A 25530-nucleotide genomic window follows, 5' to 3' on the forward strand; every position below is an offset into this window, starting at 1 on the left:
GTCACAGGCATCTGGCAATCTCAGCCTACATTGCTACTAAAACAACAATCTTCCCATCCATGGATAGGAAGTCCTCACTTCACGGAGTCCCTGCTTTTCACTTCACTGGTCAACTGTCTACTTTGGAGCTGATGCAAGTTTGCTCCACATACCACTCATGGCCACAACTGTCACAACTTACAGGCCACAAGTCTGTCAGAACCACTGGAAGACTCTAAAAAAGTACCCCTTCCTGGACCTATGGAAGCCAAATCGCCAGAGTAGAGGGGAACTTTTAAAAGCCAAGAGGGTGAGCCCTGGGAAGGGTGGGACAAGATAAGCTTAGAAAGTTAGGGGCTGGATCACTCAGGGTCTTGAAGTCAACATTAAAGAGCCTGGATTGCATTCTGCTCTAATTTCCTCTTTAATGAGCTACAAGGTACCAAGATATTCTATACTTACCAGCTTGCATATCTTTAAGGCAAACCACTCTATCATTGCCCATTGTTATAGAAGGGCATGGCAACCTACCCCAGTATTCATGCCTGGAAAATCCCCATGAACAGAGGAGCCTGATGGGCTACAGTCCATGGGGTCACAAAGAGTCGGACATGACTGAGTGACTAAAACATAGTAATAAGCAGTTCAATTCAGTTGCTCAGTCATGTCCAACTCTCTGCGACCCCATGGACTACAGCAAGTTAGGCTTCCTTGTCCATCACCAACTTCCAGAGCCTACTCAAACTCATGTCCACTGAGTTGGTGATGCCATCCAACCATCTCATCCTCTGTCATCCCCTTCTCCTTCTGCCTTCAATCTTTCCCAGCATCAGAGTAATTTTCAGTGAGTCAGTTCTTCACATCAGGTGGCCAAAGTGTGGGAGTTTCAATTTCAGCATCAGTCTTTCCAATGAATATTCAGGATTGATTTCCTTTAGGATGAACTGGTTGGATCTCCTTGCTGTCCAAAGGACTCTCAAGAGACTCCTCCAACACCACAGTTCAAAAGCATCAATTCTTTGGCACTAGGCTTTCTTTATTGTCCAACTCTCACATCCATACATTACTACTGGAAAAACCATAGCTTTACTGGATGGACCTTTGTTGGCCAAGCAATGTCTCTGCTTTTTTAATATGCTAGACGTCTAGGTTGGTCATAGCTTTTCTTCCAAGGAGCAAGTGTCTTTTAATTTCATGGCTGCAGTCACCATCTGCAGTGATTTTGGAACCCCCAAAAAATAAAGTCTGACACTATTTCCACTGTTTCCCCATCTATTTTCCAGGAAGTGATGGGACCAGATGCCATGCTCTTCGTTTTCTGAATGTTGAGCTTTAAGCCAACTTTTTCACTCTCCTCTTTCACTTTCATCAACAGGCCCTTTAGTTCCTCTTCACTTTGTGCCATAAGGGTGGTGCCATCTGCATATCTGAGGTTATTGATATTTCTCCCGGCAATCTTGATTCCAGCTTGTGCTTCATCGAGCACAGCATTTCACACGAGGTACTCTGCATATAAGTTAAATAAGCAGGGTGACAAAATACAGCATTGACTCACTCCTTTCCTGATTTGGAACCAGTCTATTGTTCCATGTCCACTTCTAACATTTGCTTCTTGAGCTGCACACAGATTTCTCAAGAGGTGGGTAAGGTGGTCTGGTATTCCAATCTCTTTCAGAATTTTGTAGTTTATTGTGATCCACACAGTCAAAGGCTTTGGTACAGTCAATAAAGCAAAAGTAGATGTTTTTCTGGAACTCTCTTACTTTTTCCATGATCCAGAGGATGTTGGCAATTTGATCTCTGGTTCCTCTGCCTTTTCTAAATCCAACTTGAACATCTGGAAATTCACAGTTCATGTACTGTTGAAGCGTGGCTTGGGGAATTTTGAGCATTCCTTTGCTAGCGTGCAAGATGAGTGCAATTGTGCAGTAGTTTGAGCATTCTTTGGCATTGCCTTTCTTTGGGATGAAAACCAACTTTTTCCTGTGGTCACTGCTGAGTTTTCCAAATTTGCTGACATACTGAGTGCAGCACTTTCACAGCATCATCTTTTAGGATTTGAAATAGCTCAACTGGCATTCCATCACCTCCACTAGCTTTGTTCATAGTGATGCTTCCTAAGGCCCACTTGACTTCACCTTCCAGGATGTCTGGCTCTGGGTGAGTGATCACACCATCATGATTATCTGGGTCGTGATGATCTTTTTTGTACAGTTCTTCTGTGTATTTTTGCCACCTTTTCTTAATATCTTCTGCTTCTGTTAGGTCCATACCATTCTGTCCTTTATTGAGCCCGTCTTTGCATGAAATGTTCCCTTCGTATCTCTAATTTTCTTGAAAAGATCTCTAGTCTTTCCCATTCTATTGTTTTCCTCTATTTCTTTGCATTGATCACTATGGAAGGCTTTCTTATCTCTCCTTGCTATTCTTTGGAACTCTGCATTCAGATGCTTATATCTTTCCTTTTCTCCTTTGCTTTTTGCTTCTCTTCTTTTCACAGGTATTTGTAAGATCTCCTCAGACAGCCATTTTGCTTTTTTGCATTTCTTTTTCTTGGGGATGGTCTTGATCCCCACCCCCTGTACAATGTCATGAACCTCCATCCATAGTCCATCAGGCACTCTGTCTATCAGATATAGTCCCTTAAATTTATTTCTCACTTTCAATGTATAATTGTAAGGAATTTGATTTAGGTCATACCTGAATGGTCTAGTGGTTTTCCCTACTTTCTTCAATTTAAGCCTGAATTTGGCAATAAAGAGTTCATGATCTGAGCCACAGTCAGCTCCTGGTCTTGTTTTTGCTGACTGTATAGAGCTTCTCCATCTTTGGCTGTAAAGAATATAATCAATCTGATTTTGGTGTTGACCATCTGGTGATGTCCATGTGTAGAGTCTTCTCTTGTGTTGTTGGAAGAGGATGTTTGCTATGACCAATGTGTTCTCTTGGCAAAACTCTATTAGCCTTTGCCCTGCTTCATTCTGTACTCCAAGGTCTATTACTCCAGGTGTTTCCTGACTTCCTACTTTTGCATTCCGGTCCCCTATAATGAAAAGGACATCTTTTTGGGACTGTTACCTCTAGAAGGTCTTCTATGTCTTCATAGAACCGTTCAACTTCAGCTTCTTCAGCATTACTGGTCAGGGCATAGACTTGGATTACCATGATATAGAAAGGTTTGCCTTGGAAATGAACAGAGATCATTTTGTCATTTTTGAGATTGCATCCAAGTACTGCATTTCAGACTCTCGTTGACTATGATGGCTCCTCCATTTCTTCTAAGGGCTTCTTGCCCACGGAAGTAGATGCAATGGTCATCTGAATTAAATTCACCCATTCCAGTCTATCTTAGTTCACTGATTCCTAGAACATTGATGTTCACTCTTGCCATCTTCTGTTTGACCACTTCCAATTTGCCTTGATTCATGGACCTAATATTCCAGATTCCTATGCAATATCACTCTTTACAGTGTCGAACTTTACTTCCATCACCAGTCACATCCACAACTAGGTGTTGTTTTTGTTTTGGCTCCATCTCTTCATTCTTTCTGGAGTTATTTCTCCACTAATCTCCAGTAGCATATTGAGCACCTACCGACCTGAGGAGTTCATCTTTCAGTGTCCTATCTTTTTGCCTTTTCATACTGTTCATGGGGTCTCAAGGCAAGAATAGTGAAGTGGTTTGCCATTCCCTTCTCCAGTGGACCACGTTTTGTCAGAACTCTCCACCATGACCCATTTGTCTTGAGTGCCCCTACATGGCATGGCTCATAGTTTCATTGAGTTAGACAAGGCTGTGGTCCATGTGATCAGATTGGATAATTTTCTGTGATTGTGGTTTTCATTCTGTCTACCCACTGATGGAAAAGGATAAGAGGCTTATGGAAGCTTCCTAATGGGACAGACTGACTCAGGGGAAAACTAGGTCTTGTTCTGATGGGCGGCCGTGCTCAGTAAATCTTTAATGGAATGTTATGTTGATGGATGGGGCTGTGTTCCCTCCCTGTTATTTGACCTGAGGCCAAACTATGGTGGAGGTAATGAAGATAATGGTGACCTCCTTCAGAAGGTCCCATGCAGGCACTGCTGCTCTCAGTGCCCCCCACCCTGCAGTGGGCCACCATCGACCCACGCCTCCACCAGAGACACTGGACACTCACAGGCAAGTCTGGGTCAGGCTGTTGTGGGGTCACTGCTCCTTTCTCCTGGGTTCTGGTGTATACAAAGTTTTGTTTGTGCCCTTCATGTGTCTGTTTCCCAGTCCTGTGTAAGTTCTGGTAGCTCTATGTTGGGGTTAATGGCAACCTCCTCCAAGAGGGCTTATGCCATACCCAGGTCTCCTGTACCCAGAGCCCTGTCCCTGCAGCACTCCACTGCTGACTCGTACCTCCATAGGAGACACTCACACACAGTTCTAGCTCAGTCTCTATGGGGTCTCTGGGTCTTGGTGCACACAGGGTTTGTTTGAGCCCTCTGAGCGTCTCTGGCAGATATGGGGTTTGATTCTAAACACGATTTCACCTCTCCTACCATCTTCTTGGGGCTTCCCCTTTGCCCTTGGACATGGGCTATCTCCTCAAAGTTGTTCCAGTGCCATGCAGCCGCTGCTCCAGCACCACACAGCCACCACCCCAGTGCCTACCATTAATAATGACAGAACTAACAATTTGTCGTTTGTTTTGTTTCAGCCTTAAGGCTAAATGCATTCTCCATCACACTGTGGAGCACATGCTCAGAAATGGATTCAGTTTTCAGCCTTTATTGATTATATCTTGACCTTGGATACTGCAGCCAGAAAATAGTAAAGCTCAGGGCTCTGAGCAATATTCATGTATTTGAAACCTGTGATTTAGAGCCATCTCCAGGGTCAGAGTTGGTAGGAACAACCTGGAAGATCAGAGAATAGTTTAAAACTCTTAAGTTAAATAAGTTAATTCTGGCACGTTTTAGCCCCAGTCCATATCCTTGACATGAAACCATTTTGAGAAGTGTAGCTAAATACCCTCTTGCTACTGAGAATAAGGAATGTACTTGTTAGGTAGGTAGAATAGGGAAAAGGAGTCCAAAATGGCAGTGGCTAAAAGACAAGGAAGGTCAAAAGAAGGTCTGAGGACCAGAGTGAAGACTTCAGGCAGAACAAACAGCACTCCTGGCTAAGCCCAATTTGCATAGGGCAGGCCCAGGTGGAGGAAAAAACATATAAAAGGAGGAGCCAAAGCACTTTCTCTCGGACTCTCTCTCCTCCGTGCGTGTGCTCTTTTCTTTCTCTCTTTCTCTCTCTCACTCTCCTGCTATCTTCTAAATAAAATAGAGCTGTAACACTGATTTGCCTAAGAGCTGTAGCACGGTTTGTCCAAGACCCAAGAGCTGTGACGCGCCGAAGGCTTTAATGTCCATTGCTCCAAATCTTTGTTGTGACGAGACAAAGAACCGAGGAACATACACTCGTGTGACATCTATGGTGCCATGACTTGGATATAACCTGGCTGAAACAATCTCTGCATGGAAGAGGCCAAACACAGCAGGAGTCCAGCTCAGTGAAGCTCCCGCGCTAGAAGCAGAAGGCAAAGAGACCCAGCGCAGGGCAAGGCCCATAGGCTGGAAGCTGGGACAGCGAAAAACGAACTCAGCAGAAAGCTCACGCGGCCCAGTCTCAGATTCCAGAAGACCTCCGGTTAAGGTAAGAGGTCCTTGCTTCTATGGCTGGAGGGACCTTTACAATCTCTCGTTTCTTGTTTCCTCGAACCTCCTGCAAACAGGCGGGCCGCAGGGGCACAATTGAGGGACTCTGGAGAGGCTACTCCTCAGCATGTCCCAAAGGCGCTATCTGCTGAGCCCCAGTAGCTGTTACCCAAGCCGGTGGGGGTTCTTCTGTCCTTTTTCTTCTCTGTGCCAAGGATCAGACCAATGAAACTGTGAGCACCAGTCAGATATATAACAAATTTTCCAGCGGGCTATGAAGGGGATTCCTTGGCATGTTTTTCCCACTGCTTTTTCCTCCTGTCTTCAAAAGGTTGTCACGCCTCAACCTGTTCGGGGATCCTCTAGTCCCAGAGGTCCCAGGAGGCCGTCACGCCTCGACCTGCCCGGGGATTCGATCTCTAGGAGGCTGTCATGCCTCAGTCTGCCTGGGGATCTGCACCCTGACCCGGGGACACCTGGCTCTCAGGTTGTAACAGTTCTGGGTAGGACAAGCTTTAGAAAGACTCACCCCTAAGGAAGTCCACCCATGGAAACATAAAGAAGCCTATTACTTGTGGGACTGTGCCCAGTCTCAGCAATAACTCAGGAGCCCAATGAGAATTCCATTGCCTTTCTGGAGAGGCTAAAAGAGGCAAGTTTACCAACCTGGACTTAGACTCTTACGAGGGACGGGCGATTTTAAAGGACAAATTCCTGTCCCAATGTGCATCAGATATCAGAATTAAGTTACAGCAGCTACAACAGCAGGACCCTGCTGCCTCTTTAGATGAGATGGTCCAGACAGCCACCAATACCTTTTATAACAGAACAGGAGAAGGAGGCCAAGGCCCAGGAGAAGGAGAGAAAGAAAGAGACAAGGCATGCCCAGATGCTGGCCACCCTCCAGAGAAGCCCTATGGCAAACCCCGAGTCCTTGAGGGACAAGGCACGAGACAGATGCCTGATCTGTAGACAGGCGGGGCATTGGGCCAAAGAGTGTCCAAACCATGACAAGTCTCCTAGAACAGCTTGCCACAAATGCCATCAACTTGGACATTGGGTGGCACTCTGCCCTCGGGACTCAAGAGCCTCAAGGTCAAGCGCCAAACCTACCCTCACGATGGTTCAAGAGGACTGAAGCGGCCTGCTCCAGCCAGCCCGCCTGTCACAGATAACCATCACGGGGCTGGAGCCAAGGGTGCAACTGGATGTGGCAGGTAGGTCCGAGAATTTCTTGGTTGACACAGAGGCTACCTACTCTGTCTTGATCTCCTACTCCGGAGCCTTCTCCTCCCAAACCTGTACAATTTTGGGTGCTACAGGAAAAGCAACTACTAAAAGATTCACCTGAGCACTTCTTTGTTGCTGGGATGGATAAATATTTTCCCACCAGTTTCTGGTGGTCCCTGAGGGTCCTACCCCCTTATTGGGAAGAGATATACTCACTACACTGGGGACCACCCTTGTGAAGTTTTTCAGCCCCTAGAGCTCTACAGCTCTTGGTTACTACTGAAGAACCCATTACACCTTCAATAGAGAGGGACCACAAACTATGGGCAGACAAAATTAACCCCCAGGTGTGGGACCAGGGGATTCCTGGACGAGCCCACCAAGCTGAACCGGTCATCATTGTCCTCCGAGATCCCACTTGGTTTCCTAACCAGAAACAATATCCTCTCAAAAGAGAGGCTCGGGAGGGACTACAGCCTTTAATAAATAAATTCCTTGCGTGTGGGCTATTGGTCCCCACCAGTTCGCCATGTAACACCCCAATCCTCTCAGTAAAGAAAAAAGACAGAACCTGGCGAATGGTTCAAGATCTCCGGATCATAAATGAAGCTGTAGTCCCCCTCCATCCCACAGTACGCAATCCCTATGTAATCTTGGGAGACATCCCACCCAGTGACAAGTGGTTTACAGTCTTGGATCTCAAAGATGCATTTTTTTGCATACCACTGGCTAAAGAATCCCAATACCTTTTTGCCTTTGAGTGGGAGGCCCCAGGAGAAAAACACCAACAGATGACTTGGACAGCATTACCTCAGGGGTTCAGAGATAGCCCCCACCTGTTTGGACAGGCCCTTAGCCGGGATCTCCTAGATCTGGACCTGGGACCTAATGGGAAAATATTACAATATGTAGATGACCTACTAATCTGCTCTCCAGATGAGAAAAGTGCCCAACAACATGCAATTCAGGTTCTAAACTTCTTGGCAGAAAGGGGATATAAAGTCTCCCGTGCTAAGGCACAGATGGTCAAGACAAAGGTCACTTACCTGGGAGTTCAGATTACACACGGGTCCAGGAGGCTGTCCTCTGATCAGGTACAAGGAATCCTCCAGTTGCCCTCCCCCACGACTCGAAAACAATTGCGAGCTTTCCTGGGGCTAACTGGTTATTGTAGAATCTGGATACCCAACTATGGTCTAATTGCCCAGGCCTTATATGAAAACTTAAAGGGACGAGATGGTTCAATCCCACTGATGCGGGGAACTCCTCAAAAGGAGGCAGAGGCTACACTAAAACAGGTCTTAACTCAGGCACCTGCCTTGAGGTTGCCAGACCCAGAAAAAGCATTCCAACTTTATGTCCATGAAAGAGAGGGAACAGCCTTGGGAATGTTAACTCAAAGGTTGGGATCTGAGCCCCAGCCTGTAGCTTACTTATCCAAGAGGCTCGATCCAACTACCCAAGATTGGCCCCCCTGCCTTCGAAATCTTGCAGCTATTGCAATCATGATAGAAGATGCTTTAAAACTCTCCTTTGGGGGCAAACTAACTATTTTTACCAGCCACCAAGTAAAACAACTCCTAAATGGGAGAGGCCACTTATGGATGTCTGATCAAAGAATCCTCAGATATCAAGTAATGCTGATGGAAAATCCAGGCCTCACTATATCCCCTTGTGAGGTTCTTAACCCATCCACCCTCCTACCTACCCCCAAGGGCTCTCTCCCGTTTCACTCTTGTCTAGAAACCTTGGACCACTGGACAAAACCCCGAGAGGGATTGTCAGAAGATCCTCTGACCAATCCTGAGGAAATCTGGTACACTGATGGAAGCAGCTTTGTCTTGGATGGAAAAAGAAGAGCCGGGTATGCAGTAGTCTCCAATTTTGAGACCATAGAGGCTAAGCCTTTGCCACCAGGTCAACCAGCTACAACATGCAGTGCCAGTTCAACAAAGATATAAAACTACAGCTGACCACGGAAAATATCACACACCCGTGGACACCACTATAAGGATTCTGAGGATTGAGACTAGCAAGAGGCGGAGGCCCAATACCCCTCACTGCCCCAGTTCAGCAGGAAGTAGCCAGAAAGACCTCAACGCCCCTATTCCCAAAGAATTGGGCCTCCCATCTCTTGAGGGGGGAATGTTAGGTAGGTAGAATAGGGAAAAGGAGTCCAAAATTGTGGTGGCTAAAAGACAAGGAAGGTCCGAGGACCAGAGTGAAGACTTCAGGCAGAACAAACAGCACTCCTGGCTAAGCCCAAATTGCATAGGGCAGGCCCAGGTGGAGGAAAAAACATATAAAAGGAGGAGCCAAAGCGCTTTCTCTCAGACTCTCTCTCCTGCTTGTGTGCACTCTTTTCTTTCTCTCTCTTTCTCTCTCTCACTCTCCTGCTATCTTCTAAATAAAATAGAGCTGTAACACTGATTTGCCTAAGAGCTGTAGCACGGTTTGTTCAAGACCCAAGAGCTGTGACGCGCCAAAGGCTTTAATGTCCGTTGCTCCAAATCTTTGTTGTGATGAGACAAAGAACTGAGGAACATACACTCGCGTGACATATTGCAGGCAGCTATTCTTGTCTATGCTGCTGATGGAGTGTCATCTCTTACCAAGAGAGGTCTTAGCCTAAGTCCTAATCATTGTCAGAAAGCATAACACAAGACCAACCATTCTAGAATTAACATTTTTATTCACATTTACACCTCTGATATCTAGTTGGCTCATTTTAAATAATTTCATTCAATAAGTTCTGTCATTTAGTTACACAGTGGTTCTCAACTCAGGACAGTTTTGCCTTCAGGGACACTTGGCAATGCCAAGGACATTTTTGGTTCTCACAACTGAGGAAGGGTGGCAGAGGATGCCTTTGGCATCTAGTTAATATCCTATAGTGCACAGGTAAGCCCACCACAAAGAATTATCTAGTCCAAAAGGTAAAGAATACCAAAGCTGAGAATCCTTGAGTTACCTGGAAATGCATTTTAAGATGACTGCATTTTGGAAGGTTCAACAGGAGGTTATATTGCTTAATATTATAGGTTCTCTGAATTCTTTGTTGATGATTTTTTATGGCCATATTTGATACTAGGTTACCACTCTTTGAAGCTTTTCCAGACAAAATATGTTATAGTCATGATTCTGTGTGAAGAATGTTGAGACTTCCACCATCGGCATGTTAGAATTTGTATTGGGCACACCCAAAGTGGTTTTCAGAGAAAAATCTTGGCCCTCCATGTACTTCAGGCACACCGTGGCCTGGTCAATAGCTTTAACTTTCATAAAAGAATGTGCTCTTTATACTCAACTTGGTTCACAGAACCACCTTTATTTTTTTTAATATAAATTTATTTATTTTAATTGGATGCTAATTACTTTACAATATTGTATTGGTTTTGCCATACATTGACATGAATCCTCCACAGGTATACATGTGTTCCCCATCCTGAACCCCTCTCCCACCTCCCTGCCCATACCATCCCTCTGGGTCATCCCAGTGCACCAGCCCCGAGCATCCTGTATCACGCATTGAACCTGGACTGGCGATTCGTTTCACATATGATAATATACATGTTTCAATGCCATTCTCCCAAATCATCCCACCCTTGCCCTCTCCCACAGAGTCCAAAAGACTGTTCTATACATCTGTGTCTCTTTTGCTGTCTCACAGGTAGGATCATCATTACCATCTTTCTAAATTCCATATATATGCGTTATTATACTGTATTGGTGTTTTTCTTTCTGGCTTACTTCACTCTTACTTCACTTACTTCACTATAATAGGCTCCAGTTTCATCCACCTCATTAGAACTGATTAAAATGTATACTTTTTAATGGCTAATACTCCATTGTGTATATGTACCACAGCTTTCTTATCCATTCGTCTGCTGGACACAGAACCACCTTTAATCAGCATCACAATCAATACTCAAGTTCTTACCTAAGAACGTCACTGTGGTAGGGCAGCTAGTAACCCAACAAATTTACACTCTCTTCCATAGGGGAGCATCATTACCAGACATGGCCAGTGACTGTCTTTCTCAGCATTTCCACCATCCACCCTTTTGCACCTACACATGGCGTGGTTGTTTGTGCCACTTCTGGGCTGAAATGATTGAGAAGCAGCCCCATCTTCAACTTGTTTTTCCCCATCTGCTGACGGGGAGGAGAGCCAGAAAGTGTATGGAGCCCAAGTCTCTGAGTCACCCTTTGGAGGAAAGCTGCCTACCCTTTAGGAATACCTGTTTGGACTCTACTTAAGCAGAAATACACTCATGGTAAGCCACTGAGATTCTGAAGTTTGTAACAGTAGCTAATGGTATCCAAACTCTTCACCACCTGATTTCTTAATCAGATATAAGAATTACTCTTTGGCCTTCACTGGTGGTCCAGTGGTAAAGAATCTACCTACCAATTCAGGGACCTGGGTTTGATTCCTGGCCTGGGAAAATCCTACATGCTGAGGGACAACTAAGCCTGTGGGCCACAACTACTTAAGCCAGCACCTAGAGCCAGTGCTCTGCAGCAAGAGAAGCCACCATAGTGAGAAGCCCATTCTCCACAACAAAGAGTAGCCCTTGCTCAATGAAATGAGAGAAAGCCCTCACACAGCAACAAAGACCCAGCACAGCCAAAAATAATTAAGTAACATTTTTTAATTAAAAAAAAATACTTTATGGAGGAACACCTGAAGCAAAGGTCAGCAAACAACAGCACATGAACCGAATCAGCCTTCTGCCTGTTTTTGTATACCTACAGTCCACAAGCTAAGAATGGCTTTTAACACATTTAAATGGCTGTGGAAAAAAATGAAAAACTTCCAAATAATATTTTGTGACATATGGAAATTATAAGAAATGCAAATTTCAATGTTCCGTAACATAATAAAGTCTTATTAGAATCCAACCACACTCATTTGTTCACAGATTCTCTATGGCTGCTTTTACCCTATGACAGTATTGAGTAGTTGTAATAGAGATCTAGGGCTTCCCTGGTGGCTCAGACAGTAAAGAATCTGCCTGAAATGCAGGAGACCCAGGTTCCATCCCTGGGTCAGGAAGATCCCCTGGAGAAGGGGATGGCTACCCACTCCAGTATTCTTGTCTGGAGAATCCCATGGACAGGGGAGACTGGCGGGCTACAGTCCATGGGGTTGCAAAGAGTCGGACACAACTGAGTGACTAACACACAATAGAGACCTAAGGGCCCTAAAGTCTAAAATATTTACTATCTTGCCCTTTACAGACGTTTGTCACCCTCGCTTGAAGGTATGCAAATCACCCATTCATCTAGATATAATGGTACTCTGGCAGGAGAGTTTGGAAATCACCAAGAGATCCTGGAGTTCAAGGTAAGTCTACATTGTTTTAACCGCTCCTATTATGGCTGTCACTGAGCAGTTTCAAGTCATTCTACAAAACTATTTCTGAGCACCCCAGGGGGTGTTTATCTTAGGCCTTGGGGCTAGGAAAGTCTGTGCTACTTCCTTTGTGACAATCCTTGTCTCTGCTCATGCCTGATGTCCTATTCAGTCTCCCAGTTTCCCTGCCCAAGACACCATTCTAGTTTATGCCCTAGGACCCTGATACTATCCACATGACCACTGCTGGATGCATGGAATACATACCTACCTCTCTAGTTTTTATCTGCATATCAGGATAATCCATCTGTTTCAAGCTCTTTGGAGTATCTGGATGCTGATTGCCCTCCAATCTGAATTTCTTGCCACCAATTCTGAGATTTTTCCTGCTGGGCCACCTTCTTTTCCTCAGTCTATCCAGTGTACTGGTCATGGCCAACCTTGTTCTGCTCCATCTCTCTGCCAATAAATGCCATAATGTCTGAGTAAAGCTGAGCTTTGGAGAATGCTCAGAGGCAGGAGAAGGGCAAAAAGATACTTGGGGTCTACCTGGGTTGAGAACCCCTATAGGTACCTTCATGGCACTCATGACATTATGTTATATTTGACCTACAGCCCTGTCTTTGTCTCTCCAGTTCTCAGCAGAGTCTAACTGCATATAGGCATTCAATCAATATTTGTTGAATAAATAAATGAAAAAAGTCCTTTCCTCAGGAAAGACTCAGAGGAAACTGACTTACTAAAGTGAAATAAGGAAAGTTTCAAGAAATTATTAGTAATTCTATTCTTTGCCCCTCCCTTCTTGAAGCTCTGGTATGCCAGTTGGTGAGTGAAGGTCATCATTCCTGAGGCAAAGTACTCCCTTGAAGTTACTCCTGCCTAAGAGGGTTTCAGGTTTGGTCTTTTTGTCTTGTACCAAAAGATACTACATAATGAGGTAGGTGGAATCACTGCCATAAAAGCCTGGGACTAATCAAATAACATACTCTTAGTGTATATACTCTCTGCAGTTTTCTGAGTATCTTTGATATTTATCTCTTTGACTCGCAGTCCTGATGTGACTGCTCTCAAGGTGTCCTGTCTTAAGTATATTAACAGATTCTCCAAATGATTTGAATTTATGTTTATCTTAAGACAGATTCCCAGGGCCCACCCCCAGACATATTTAATACGAATTCCTGGAGCCTAGAAATAAGCATTTCTTCATAAAGATTCTTGGAGGGATCTGGTATCACACTCCAGAATCATTGCTCTACTCCAGTCCTCTCATTTTCCAAATGAGCAAACAGCCAGGGAGGGTGGAAAAGTTAAGACATTGTCACACTGTGCCAGGATTAGGGCCAGAATACAGGCCTCCCGACTCCAATTCCAGTGTTCTCTCAACTATAGTGCTCTGCCCCAGAGGCTCCCGGACCCTTGTGCTTGGCTTCTGGGAAGCTGCGCAAGGCTTAATCACAGCAATCCTGCTCTGCCTGGCCTTGTTCCCAAACGCTGTGCAGCCTGTGGGGGCAGGGAGAGGGGCGGGCAGTGGGTGTGATGTAATGTGATCAGCTCTGAGGGGTTTCTCCAAACTCTGTGGCAGAGCTGTAAACCTGGAGCGAGCCACCATCCCACTGGGCTGCTGGGAGCACTGCCCCGGTCCCCGCCCCCGCCCCACAGCTGTTTTCCTACCCAGGCTGTGTTCAACCTCTCCCCAGGCCTCTTGCCAACAACCCCTCCTCAACTTTGTTGCTTCCCAGAGATGAGAAAAAGGAGGAGAGACAGCTGTGCAAGTATCTCTTTGGAATAAAGGGTTTCGAAGAAAGGAACCTAGAGGTGCTGGAAAGGAAAGGCTGCCAGGGCCGTTTCCGTGGCAACGCCTCCATTGTGCCCTAGCAGCTACGTGCTGCCTGGCACGTGCACTTTGCCGGCCCCTGGAGGGCACTGCTGTCTCTCGCTCGCTCACGGTTCAGCAGTGAGTTTCTAATACTGGTATTCTAAAGGTATTTGTGGGCCCTTGAACCATCCGGAGCTGGACGCACGTGTCTGCAGGCCATCTCGGTAGTGTCCAGGACGTGGGCACCTCTCCCTTTCTACTCCTGCCACGGAGCTGGCATGTAGCAGCTGCTTAAAAACGAAGGGCTGAACAAATCAGTTTCTCTGAGTCTAAGCTCTTCTGCTTATAGAAGTGAGAGAAAACCAAAGGCTGGAGGAGAGGAAGCTTGGCCCTCTCCAATTACAGAAGACACATTTTGGTCTCCAGATCAGCCCTAAGGACCTCCCCGCTTCACTTCTCACAAATCGAGTGCCTGTTGACCCCTATGAGCTGCAACCCACCAATACTGAGTCAGTACCAAAGTGTTCCCCCTCTCAGGGGTATGGGCTCCCCTCCCTCTGCAGAACCCTCCTCCCATACCAGCCCCCTCTGCCCCCTAAAATCATACACACACACTTTGGGAGAGAGGTAGGCAGCAGTGAATCATCAGAGTGGAATATTAAGCTCAATGATGAAAATGTTTTTAGCAAAGGCGAGGGGACGTTTGGAATCCCACAAATTATTTGTCATCATTATTGTAGCCTGTTGTTCAGTGGAGCATATGTAAAAACATGGATCTTCAATATCTTTGAGAGTGGTTTTCATATTTGAAGACAGCAAACTCTGGTGCATAAAGTAGGTGAATAAATGGGATAATGCCATTTGGGATAAAAGCCTCTTTACAGGTTTAATAAAGTGAGACTTGGATTTTGTTTGTTTTTATTTTTGCAAAGTCAATGAATAATGCAGGAAACATTCTGTAGATGTGTCCCATGATCGGGTACCCTATCAGACCCTGGGGACAATGAAAAATAGGCCTGGGATAGGATGGGGCTCACTGCCCTAAGGATAAATGGGGTCCCAGTCCATAGAACAGACGAGAAGTACCTAACCCATCGGCTCCCCTCCTTGGCCTCAGACCTCATCCACTCTGACACCCCAAAACTGCCATCCCCTTTGCTCTTCACCCTGCTGGCCCTCTGCCGGGTGTCCCAGGCTGTTCAAAACTGCTAGAGGAAACTTAGTCCCTCAGACTGCCGTCACTGACGGTTTATGAGGCCCTCAAAGCGGTCCACTATGCCCACTGCTATCTTCTGAGCCTCCTCAAGGCTTGCTAGCTTTCACAAACTGCTGTAAAGTTTAACCACTCTCCTCATGCCCCTGGGGCCACCATCTCCTCCCTCACTAGCAACAGATATCTTATATTTTTCAGAGAAAATAGAGACCTTGAGGCTGGAGCTCCTTCAACCCCACTCCGTGCACCCAGTTTCATCTTTTTAAGTACCAGTCCTTCCCTGTCTCACTTGGCCCAGGGAAGGAGGTGTGTCTGCTCCTGCCCAAAGCTAAGGCCTCCTGCCTGATCTTAATTTCACTCCTCCAATAACGGGCTCCCGGAGACTTTTCCTGTTGATTGGTGTTATCCCTGCATCACATGAACATGCCGCCGTCTTCCCAGCTGTTTTAAAACGATGGGCAAAGACAGACGCCTGACCCTTTGTCATTTCTAGATGCTGTTGTATATTGCACTTTCGCTCCTCAGTGAAGTTTTATTTAAAGAAAAAAAAAGTTAGGGGCCTCCCTGGTGGCTCAGTGTTAACGAATCTGCCTGCCCATGCAAGAGATGTGGGTTTGATCCATGGTCTGGGAAGATCCCACATGCTGGGGAGCAACGAAGTCCGTGTGCCACAACTACTGAGCCTGTGCCCTAGAGACCAGGAGCTGCGACTACTGAGGCCACGTGCCACAGCTGCAGAAGCCCGCACGCCCTGGAGCCTGAGCGCCACAGCAAGAGAAGCCACGCAATGGGAGGCCGCATGCTGCAACTGGAGAGTGGCCTCCACTCGCTGCAACTAGAGAAAAGCCCTCACAGCAACAAAGATCCACCACAGCCAAAAACAATAAATAATTAAATTTTTAAAAAATTTTAAAGAAAAAAGGTTAAATATTTATAAGCATTTTTTTAAATCAATATTTTTTTAAAGTACAAAATGTCTTCTTTATATCCCAGTCTTCTTCCCAGAAGCTATTTTTTTTTTAAAACCATTTCCTTACAAGCATAGATTTACATCTATCTTTACCTTTTTTCTTGCTGTTTTCACATGACAATCATTCTGTAATAGTATGTATAGAGCTGCCTTATTTTTCCTAACATCCCACGGAGTACTTCAAAGTACACAAAACAGACGTCTCAACATTTATTTGACATGTCTTCCATCGCTAGATGTTTGGATCTGTCTTTTGCTATTTCAAATAATATTGCAGTTTTATTTATGTTATTTTGAATATGAATGTTTCTATAGCATAAATTCCTAGAAGTGAAATTATGGGATCAAATTGTATGCACATTGGGGATTTCAATAGATGTTGCCAAATAAGCCCACTCTAGAAAATATACCAATTTACGCTCCCACCAAGGAGTATTCCCGGCAAGGAATAAGAATGACTGTTTCCTAAGGTCCTTACCAACAAACGAGCTGTCCAACATTTTTTTACCTTTCTCAGTCTAAGTGCAAATGATATTTCAGTGTAGGTTTAATTTTATTTTCTCTTACAATTAGTGAAAATAATCTTTTTTTTTCGTGTGTTTAAGAATATTTTCTATTTCCTTTTCTGTAAACTTCTGTTCATCTCTTTTACCAGTTTTTACATTGGGTTGCTCTTATTGGTTTGTGGAAGTTCTTTGTAAGTCCCTTTTTAGCATGAGTTACCTTATTTTTTCCAATTTGTTGTTTGTAGCTTGACTGTGCCTATGAGGTTTTGTAATGCAATTTTTATTGTGGAAATGTATATACAACATGCAGTTTGTCATTTTAACTACATTTAATGTACAATTCAATGGCATTAGATACATTCATGTTGTGCGACCATCGTCACCATCCATCTCCAAAACTTCGCATCTCCCCAACCTGAAGCTCCACGTCCATTAAACAGTAATTCCCCTCTACTCACCTTTGCTTTTGAACTTTTGAATTTTATATAACACATAGAAAAGATTTCTCTTTTCCCAGATATATATGTTTTAATCTACATATTTTTTTCTCTTGGTCAGTGCTTCTTAGTCCTGACTGCATTCCAATTACCAGGGGAACTTTTGAAAAATACAAGTGCCTAGGCTTCCCCTCTAGAGATTTTAACTTAAATAGCTTGGGATGGGACCCAAGCTCTTATAATTCTTTTTTTTTTGTTTTAAGTATAGTTGATGTACAATGTTGTATAAGGTACAGATGTACAATACAGTGATTCACAATTTTTAAAGGTTATACTTCATTTATAGTTATTATAAAGTACTGGCTATATTTCCCATATTGTACAATAAAGCCTGTCCTTGTAACGTATTTTATACTACCGGCTTGTCCCTCTTAGTCCCCTGCCCCTTTTCTGCCTCTCCCCCTTCCATCTCTCCCCTAGTAACTACTATAGGTTCTCCATATCTATGAGTCTGCTTCTTTTTTGGTTAGATTCACTAGTTTGTTGTATTTTTAAATTCCACATATAAGTGATATCATACAGTATTTGTCTTTCTTTGACTAATTTCATTTAGCATGCTGTGCTGTGCTTAGTCACTCAGTCGTGTCTGACTCTTTTCAACCCCATGGACTGTAGCCCACCAGGCTCCTTTGTCCATGGGGATTCTCCAGGCAAGTATACTGGAGTGGGTTGCCAAGTCCTCCTCCAGGGGATCTTCCCAACTCAAGGATCAAACCCAGGTCTCCTGCATTGCAGGCAGATTCTTTACCATATGAGCCACCAAGGAAGCTCACGAATACTGAAGTGGGTAGCCTATCCCTTCTCCAGGGGATCTTCCTGACCCAAGAATTGAATTGCAGGCGGATTCTTTACCAGCTGAACTACCAGGGAAGCCCTCATTTACATAATGCCCTCCAAATCTATTCATTTTGAAAATGGCAAAATTGTATTCTCTTTATGGTTTTTCTTAAATTCCAGTTGTTGTTATTCATTTGCTAAGTTGTGGCCAATTCTTTGTGACTTCATGAACTGCAACACACCAGGCTTCCCTGTCCTTCACTATCACCCAGAGTTTGCTCAAACTCGTGTCCATTGAGTCGGTGATGCCATCCAACCATCTCATCCCCTATAGCCCCTCTTCTCCTCCTGCCCTTAATCTTTCCCAGTATCAGGGTCTTTTCCAATAACATGATTCTAAAGCTCAGCCAAGATTGAGAACTACTGTTTTTGCATGTTTACAATTTCATCTTCTATGTTTACGCCTTTGGTTTATATGTAATTTTAAGGTAAAGTTTGATGTGAAAGCCAACCTCATTTTTTCCAAATGATTATTCAGTTATTCCAATACCATTTAATAAATATGAACTATCAAAACTGACTTCAAAAAAGAGAGAAATTCCTGCTCCCACCAATTAATATTTGGGTGATTTGGGGCAAATGAAATGTTTTCTGCCTCATTTTCTTCAGCTATAAAATGGGGATAATAATAATAGAGTTGCTTTGAGGATTTCAAAAGTTCATAAATTTAAAGCACTTAGAACAATATCTAGGCCTCAGTAAACTACCATATCAATATGCCACTTTTAAAAACTTTAAAAAAAAAATGTTTATATATTTATTTGGCTGCACCCGGACTTAGTTACAGCGCACGGGATCTTTAGTTGTGACATACAGACTCTTAGTTGCAGCACATGAACTCTTAATAGGAATTGATTCCAGGCTCTGTGTATTGGAAACAGGGAATCTTAGTCACTGAACCAGAGAAGTTCTGATAGGGCACTGTTAACATTGTTATTATTTGTTTCAGTTCAACAAATGAACACATGCAGGGCCAACACAGATATCATGTAACGTTGCATAATCATTACAAAGTGAAAGTGAAGTGGCTCAGTCATGTCCGACTCTTTGCGACCCCATGGACTGCAGCCTACCAGGCTCCTCCGTCCATGGGATTTTCCAGGCCAGAGTACTGGAGTGGGTTGCCATTCCCTTCTCCAGGGGATCTTCCCGACCCAGGGATCGAACCCAGGTCTCCTGCATTATGGGCAGACACTTTTTCTGTCTGAGCCACCAGGGAATCCCTAATCATTAAAAATCAGACTTAAAGAGTTCAGTTTCAGTGAAAAGAGAATATAAAGTTAACTTAACCAGATAAAAATCAGTATACATTAAGTAGAGCAAAAAAATACACCAACATATTAGCCAGGGTTATGTTACCTAAAAACTGGATTTGCCTCTTAATGGATGTCAGAGCAAAAGATACAACCAAGCCTACTATCAGGAGAAGGATTTATTAGTTGCAGCAAATAAGGAGAACACCATGGATCTTTCCCAAAGCAGTGTCTACCTGCACAGCAAATTGAGGAAGTTTTCTTGCTTGTTTTTACTTTATTTTTCTCCATTTGAGGAAAGTTTATGGAGACATGCATATTCATGAAGGGACTTGGGCAGGACAGTCTAAGCTTTAGTTGATGGAAGTCACTGGGTCAGAGAAGGTTAACATCATTATCCCTTGGGTTCCAGTTGCTCTGGTGGTTGAGGACTTTAGCCTAATCTTTATCACTGAAACAGAACTGGGAGTCTTTAGAACTGATATGTTATCTTTGCTATCTTTAGTTCTCTTGCTTGCCATAACAATTTCTGTGTTCTATTGTCCCTTGAAAGTGAAAGTGAAAGTTCCTCAGTCCTGTCTGACTCTCTGTGACCCCATGGACTGTAGCCCACCAGGCTCCTCTCCATGGGGATTCTCCAACCAAGAATACTGGAGTGGGTGGCCTTGCCCAGGGTAACGTCCCAACCCAGGGGTTGAACAAAGGTCTCCCATGTTGCAGGCAGAATTCTTTACCATATGAGTCACCAGGGAAGCCTATATACATATATATGCCTACGTGTGTGTTAATCGTTGTGCACAAGGACCCAGGAAAAAGGAGCAGTGACCCCACAAGAGACTGACCCAGACTCGCCTGTGAGTGTCCGGGAGTCTCCAGCAGAGGCATGGGTCGGTGGTGGCCTGCTGCAGGGTTGGGGGCACTGAGCGTAGCAGTGCATGCATGGGACCTTCTGAAGGAGGTCACCATTATCTTCATTACCTCCACCATAGTTTGGCCCCAGGTAAACAGCAGGGAGGGAACACAGCTCCACCCATCAACAGAAAATTGGATTAAAGATTTACTGAGCATGGCCCCGCCCATCAGAACAAGACCCAGTTTCCCCCTGAGTCAGTCTGTGCCATGGGAAGCTTCCATAAGCCTCTTATCCTTCTCCATCAGAGGGCACACAGAATGATAACCACAATCACAGAAAACTAACCAATCTGATCACATGGACCACAGCCTTGTCTAACTCAATGAAACTATGAGCAATGCCATGTAGACACACAGGTCACCCAAGACAGGTCATGGTGGGGAGTTCTGACAAAATGCGGTCCACTAGAGAAGGGAATGGCAAACCACTCCAGTATTCTTGCCTTGAGAACCCCATGAACAGCAGGAAAAGGCAAAAAGATAGAACACAGAAAAATGAACTCCCCAGGTCAGTTGGTGCCCAGTATGCTACTGGAGCTCAGTGGAGAAATAACTCTAGAAACAATAAAGAGATGGAGCCAAAGCAAAAACAGCACCCAATTGTGGACGTGACTGGAGATGGAAGTAAAGTTCAATGCTGTAAAGAGCAATATTGCATAGGAATCTGGAATGTGGGATCCATGAATCAAGGCAAATTGGAAGTGGTCAAACAGGAGATGGCAAGAATGAACATTGACATTATAGGAATCAGCAAACTAAAATGGACTGGATAGGGTGAATTTAGTTCAGATGACCATTGCATCTACTTCTGTGGGCAAGAATCCCTTAGAAGAAATGGAGTAGACATCATAGTCAATGAAACAGTCCAAAATGCAGTACTTGGATGCAATCTCAAAAATGACAGAATGATTTGCCTAAAGTCCTCAGCCACCAGAGCATTTGCCTCGTTTCCAAGGCAAACCATTCAATACCACAGTAATCCAAGTCTATGCCCTGACCAGTAATGCTGAAGAAGCTGAAATTGAATGGCTCTATGAAAAGCTACAAGATCTTCTAGAGGTAACACCCCCCCCCCAAAAAAAACGTCCTTTTCATTATAGGGGACTGGAATGCAAAAATAGGAAGTCAAGAAAACACATGGGGTAACAGGCAAATTTGGCCTTGGAGTACAGAATGAAGCAGGGCAAAGGCTAATAGAGTTTTGCCAAGAAAATGCACTGGTCATAGCAAACACCCTCTTCCAACAACACAAGAGAAGACTCTACACGTGGACATCACCAGGTGGTCAATACCAAAATCAGATTGATTATACTCTTTGCAGTGAAAGATGGAGAAGCTCTATACAGTCAGCAAAAACAAGTCAGCACACACATGAGCTGTCTGTGGCTCAGATCATGAATTTCTTATTGCCAAATTCAGGCTTAAATTGAAGAAAGTAGGGAAAATCAGTAGACCATTCAGGTACGACCTAAATCAAATCCTTTACAACTATACAGTGGAAGTGATAAATAGATTTAAGGGACTAGATCTGATAAACAGAGTGCCTAATGAACTATGGATGGAGGTTCATGACATTGTACAGGAGACAGGGATCAAGACCATCTCCAAGAAAAAGAAATGTAAAAAAGCAAAATGGCTGTCTGGAGAGGTCTTACAAATAGCTGTGAAAAGAAGAGAAGTGAAAAGCAAAGGAGAAGAGGAAAGATATACCCATTTGAATGCAGAGTTCCAAAGAATAGCAAGGAGAGATAAGAAAGCCTTCCTGAGTGATCAATGCAAAGAAATAGAGGAAAACAACAGAATGGGAAAGCCTAGAGATCTCTTCGAGAAAATTAGAGATATCAAGGGAATATTTCATGCAAACATGGGCTCAATAAAGGACAGAAATCGTATGGACCTAACAGAAGCAGAAGATATTAAGAAGAGGTGGCAAGAATACACAGAAGAACTGTACAAAAAATATCTTCACGACCCAGGTAATCACGATGGTGTGATCACTCACCCAGAGCCAGACATCCTGGGAAGTGAAGTCAAGTGGGCCTTAGGAAACATCACTATGAACAAAGCTGGTGAAAGTGATGGAATTCCAGTAGAGCTATTTCAAATCCTAAAAGATGATTCTGTGAAAGTGCTGCACTCAATATGCCAGCAAATTTAGAAAAGGCAGCAGTGGCCACGGGACTGGGAAAGGTCAGTCTTCATCCCAATCGCAAAGAAAGGCAATGCCAAAGAATGCTCAAACTACCTCACAATTGCACTCATCTTGCACGCTAGCAAAGTAATGCTCAAAATTCTCCAAGCCAGGCTTCAACAGTATGTGAACTGTGAACTTCCAGATGTTCAAGCTGGTTTTAGAAAAGGCAGAGGAATCAGAAATCAAACTGCAACGTCCACTAGATCATCGAAAAAGCAAGAGAGTTCCAGAAAAACATCTATTTTTGACTGTGTGGATCACAAGAAACTGTGGAAAATTCTGAAAGAGATGGGAATACCAGACCACCTGACCTGCCTCTTGAGAAATCTGTATGCAGGTCAGGAAGCAACAGTTAGAACTGGACATGGAACAACAGACTGGTTGCAGATAGGAAAAGGAGTACGTCAAGGCTGTATATTGTCACCCTGCTTATTTAACTTCTATGCAGAGTACATCATAAGAAACACTGGGCTGAATGAAGCACAAACTGGAATCAAGATTGCCAGGAGAAATATCAATAACCTCAGATATGCAGATGACGCCACCCTTATGGCAAAAAGTGAAGAGGAACTAAAGAGCCTCTTGATGAAAGTGAAAGAGGAGAGTGAAAAAGTTGGCTTAAAGCTCAACATTCAGAAAACGAAGATCATGGCATCTGGTCCCATCACTTCATAGCAAATAGATGAGAAAACAGTGGAAACAGTGGCAGACTTTATTTCTTTGGGCTCCAAAATCACTGCAGATGGTGACTGCAGCTATGAAATTAAAAGACATTTACTGCTTGAAGGGAAAGTCATGACCAACCCAGTTCAGTTCAGTTCATTTCAGTTCAGTCGCTCAGTCGTGTCCGACTCATTGTGACCTCATGAACCGCAGTATGCCAGGCCTCCTTGTCCATCACCAACTCCCAGAGTTTACCCAAACTCATGTCCATTGACTCGGTGATGCCATCTAACTATCTCATCCTCTGTCATCCCCTTCTCCTACTGCCTTCAATCTTTCCGAATATCAGGCTCTTTTACAGTGAGTCAGCCCTTCACATCAGGTCGCCAAAATACTGGAGTTTCAGCTTTAACATCAGTCCTTCCAATGAACACCCAGGACTGATTTCCCTTAGGATGGACTGGTTGGATCTCCTTGCAGTCCAAGGGACGCTCAAGAGTCTTCTCCAACACCACAGTTCAAAAGCATCAATTCTTCTGCGCTCAGCCCTCTTCACAGTCCAGCTCTCACTTTCATACATGACTACTGGAAAAACCATAGCCTTGACTAGGCGGACCTTTGTTGACAAAAAAGTCTCTGCTTTTTAATATGCTGTCTAGGTTGATCATAACTTTCCTTCCAAGGAATAAGCATCTTTTAATTTCAGGGCTGCAATCACCATCTGCAGTGATTTTGAAGCCCCCCAAAATAAAGTCTGACACTGTTTCCATTGTTTCCCCATCTATTTGCCAGGAAGTGATGGGACCGGATGCCATGATATTTGTTTTCTGAATGTTGAGCTTTAAGCCAACTTTTTCACTCTCCTCTTTCACTTTCATCAAGGGGCTCTTTAGTTCCTCTTCACTTCTGCCATAAGGGTGGTGTCATCTGCATATCTGAGGTTATTGATATTTCTCCTGGTAATCTTGATTCCAGCTTGTGCTTCTTCCAGCCCAGTGTTTCTCATGATGTACTCTGCATAGAAGTTAAATAAGCAGGGTGACAATATACAGCCTTGATGTACTCCTTTTCCTATTTGGAACCAGTCTGTTGTTCCATGTCCAGTTCTAGCTGTTGCTTCCTGACCTGTATACAGGTTTCTCAAGAGGTAGGTCAAATGGTCTGGCATTCCCATTTCTTTCAGAATTTTCCACAATTTATTGAGATCCACACAATCAAAGGCTTTGGCATAGTCAATAAAGCGGAAATAGATGTTTTTCTGGAACTCTCTTGCTTTTTCAATTATCCAATGAATGTTGGCAATTTGATCTCTGGTTCCTCTGCCTTTTCTAAAACCAGCTTGAACATCTGGAAGTTCACGGTTCATGTATTGCTGAAGCCTGACTTGGAGAATTTTGAGCATTAATTTACTAGTGAGTGAGATGAGTACAACCTAGACAACCTATTAAAAAGCAGAGACATTATTTTGCCAACAATGTTCTATATAGTCAAAGCTATGGTTTTTCCAGTAGTCATGTATGGATGTGAGAGTTGGACTATAAAGAGGGCTGAGCACTGAGGAATTGATGCTTTTGAACTGTGGTGTTGGAGAAGACTCTTGAGCGTCCCTTGGACTGCAAGGTGATCCAACCAGTCCATCCTAAAGGAGATCAGTCCTGAGTGTTCATTGGAAGGACTGATGTTGAAGCTAAAAGTCCAATACTTTGGCCACCTGATGTGAAGAGCCGACTCACTGGAAAAGACCGTGATGCTGGGAAGGACTCAGGCAGGAGAAGAAGGGGACAACAAAGGATGAGATGGTTGGATAGCATCACCGAGTCAATGGACATGAGTTTGGGTAAACTCCGGGAGCTTGTGATGGATAGGGAGGCCTGGTATGCTACAGTCCATGAGATCACAAAGAGTAGGATAGGACTGAGCGAGTGAACTGAACTGTGTTAATCGCTCAGTCCTGTCTGACTGTTTGCAACCCCACGGACTGTATCCCACCAGGCTTCTCTGTCCATGGAATTCTCCAGGCAAGAATACTGGAATGGATTGCCATTCCCTTCTCCAGAAGATCTTTATGACCCAGGGATCGAACCCTGGTCAAGAATCACAGGCAGATTCTTTAACGTTTGAGCTACAGTGAAGTTGTCTGTATGCCTATCATATATATATATATATATATACACACACACACACATATATATGTACATTTTTTTTCAAAAACTTATGAATTTTTGCTTAGCTAAAAACTGTGACATTTTGGTTTCACTTGTTTAAGTAGAATAGAATACTAGATTTCTAATTCATATTCACTCAAAACTTTGATATAGTTCCCTTTTTTCTGGGATCTAGTATAACTTAAAAATCTCAAAAGCTTATTATCTTAGTGATTTTTAAAAAAATTTTTTGAATGAGTCTTGAAACTTCTAAT

General features: G+C 43.9%; 1 long non-coding RNA gene across 1 annotated transcript; it reads left to right on the forward strand.

Moving 5' to 3' along the window:
• Nucleotides 1-1972: 1972 nt before the first annotated feature.
• On the forward strand, nt 1973-21158 carry LOC133256781 (uncharacterized). The gene is made up of 4 exons (XR_009739305.1): nt 1973-5659; nt 10893-11168; nt 12136-12241; nt 13059-21158. It is a non-coding gene; the product is annotated as an uncharacterized LOC133256781 (long non-coding RNA).
• The last annotated feature ends 4372 nt before the right edge of the window (nt 21159-25530 follow it).

Source organism: Bos javanicus, chromosome 11 (assembly GCF_032452875.1).
Source record: "Bos javanicus breed banteng chromosome 11, ARS-OSU_banteng_1.0, whole genome shotgun sequence".
In the NCBI taxonomy this organism is placed as follows: Eukaryota; Metazoa; Chordata; class Mammalia; order Artiodactyla; family Bovidae; genus Bos; species Bos javanicus.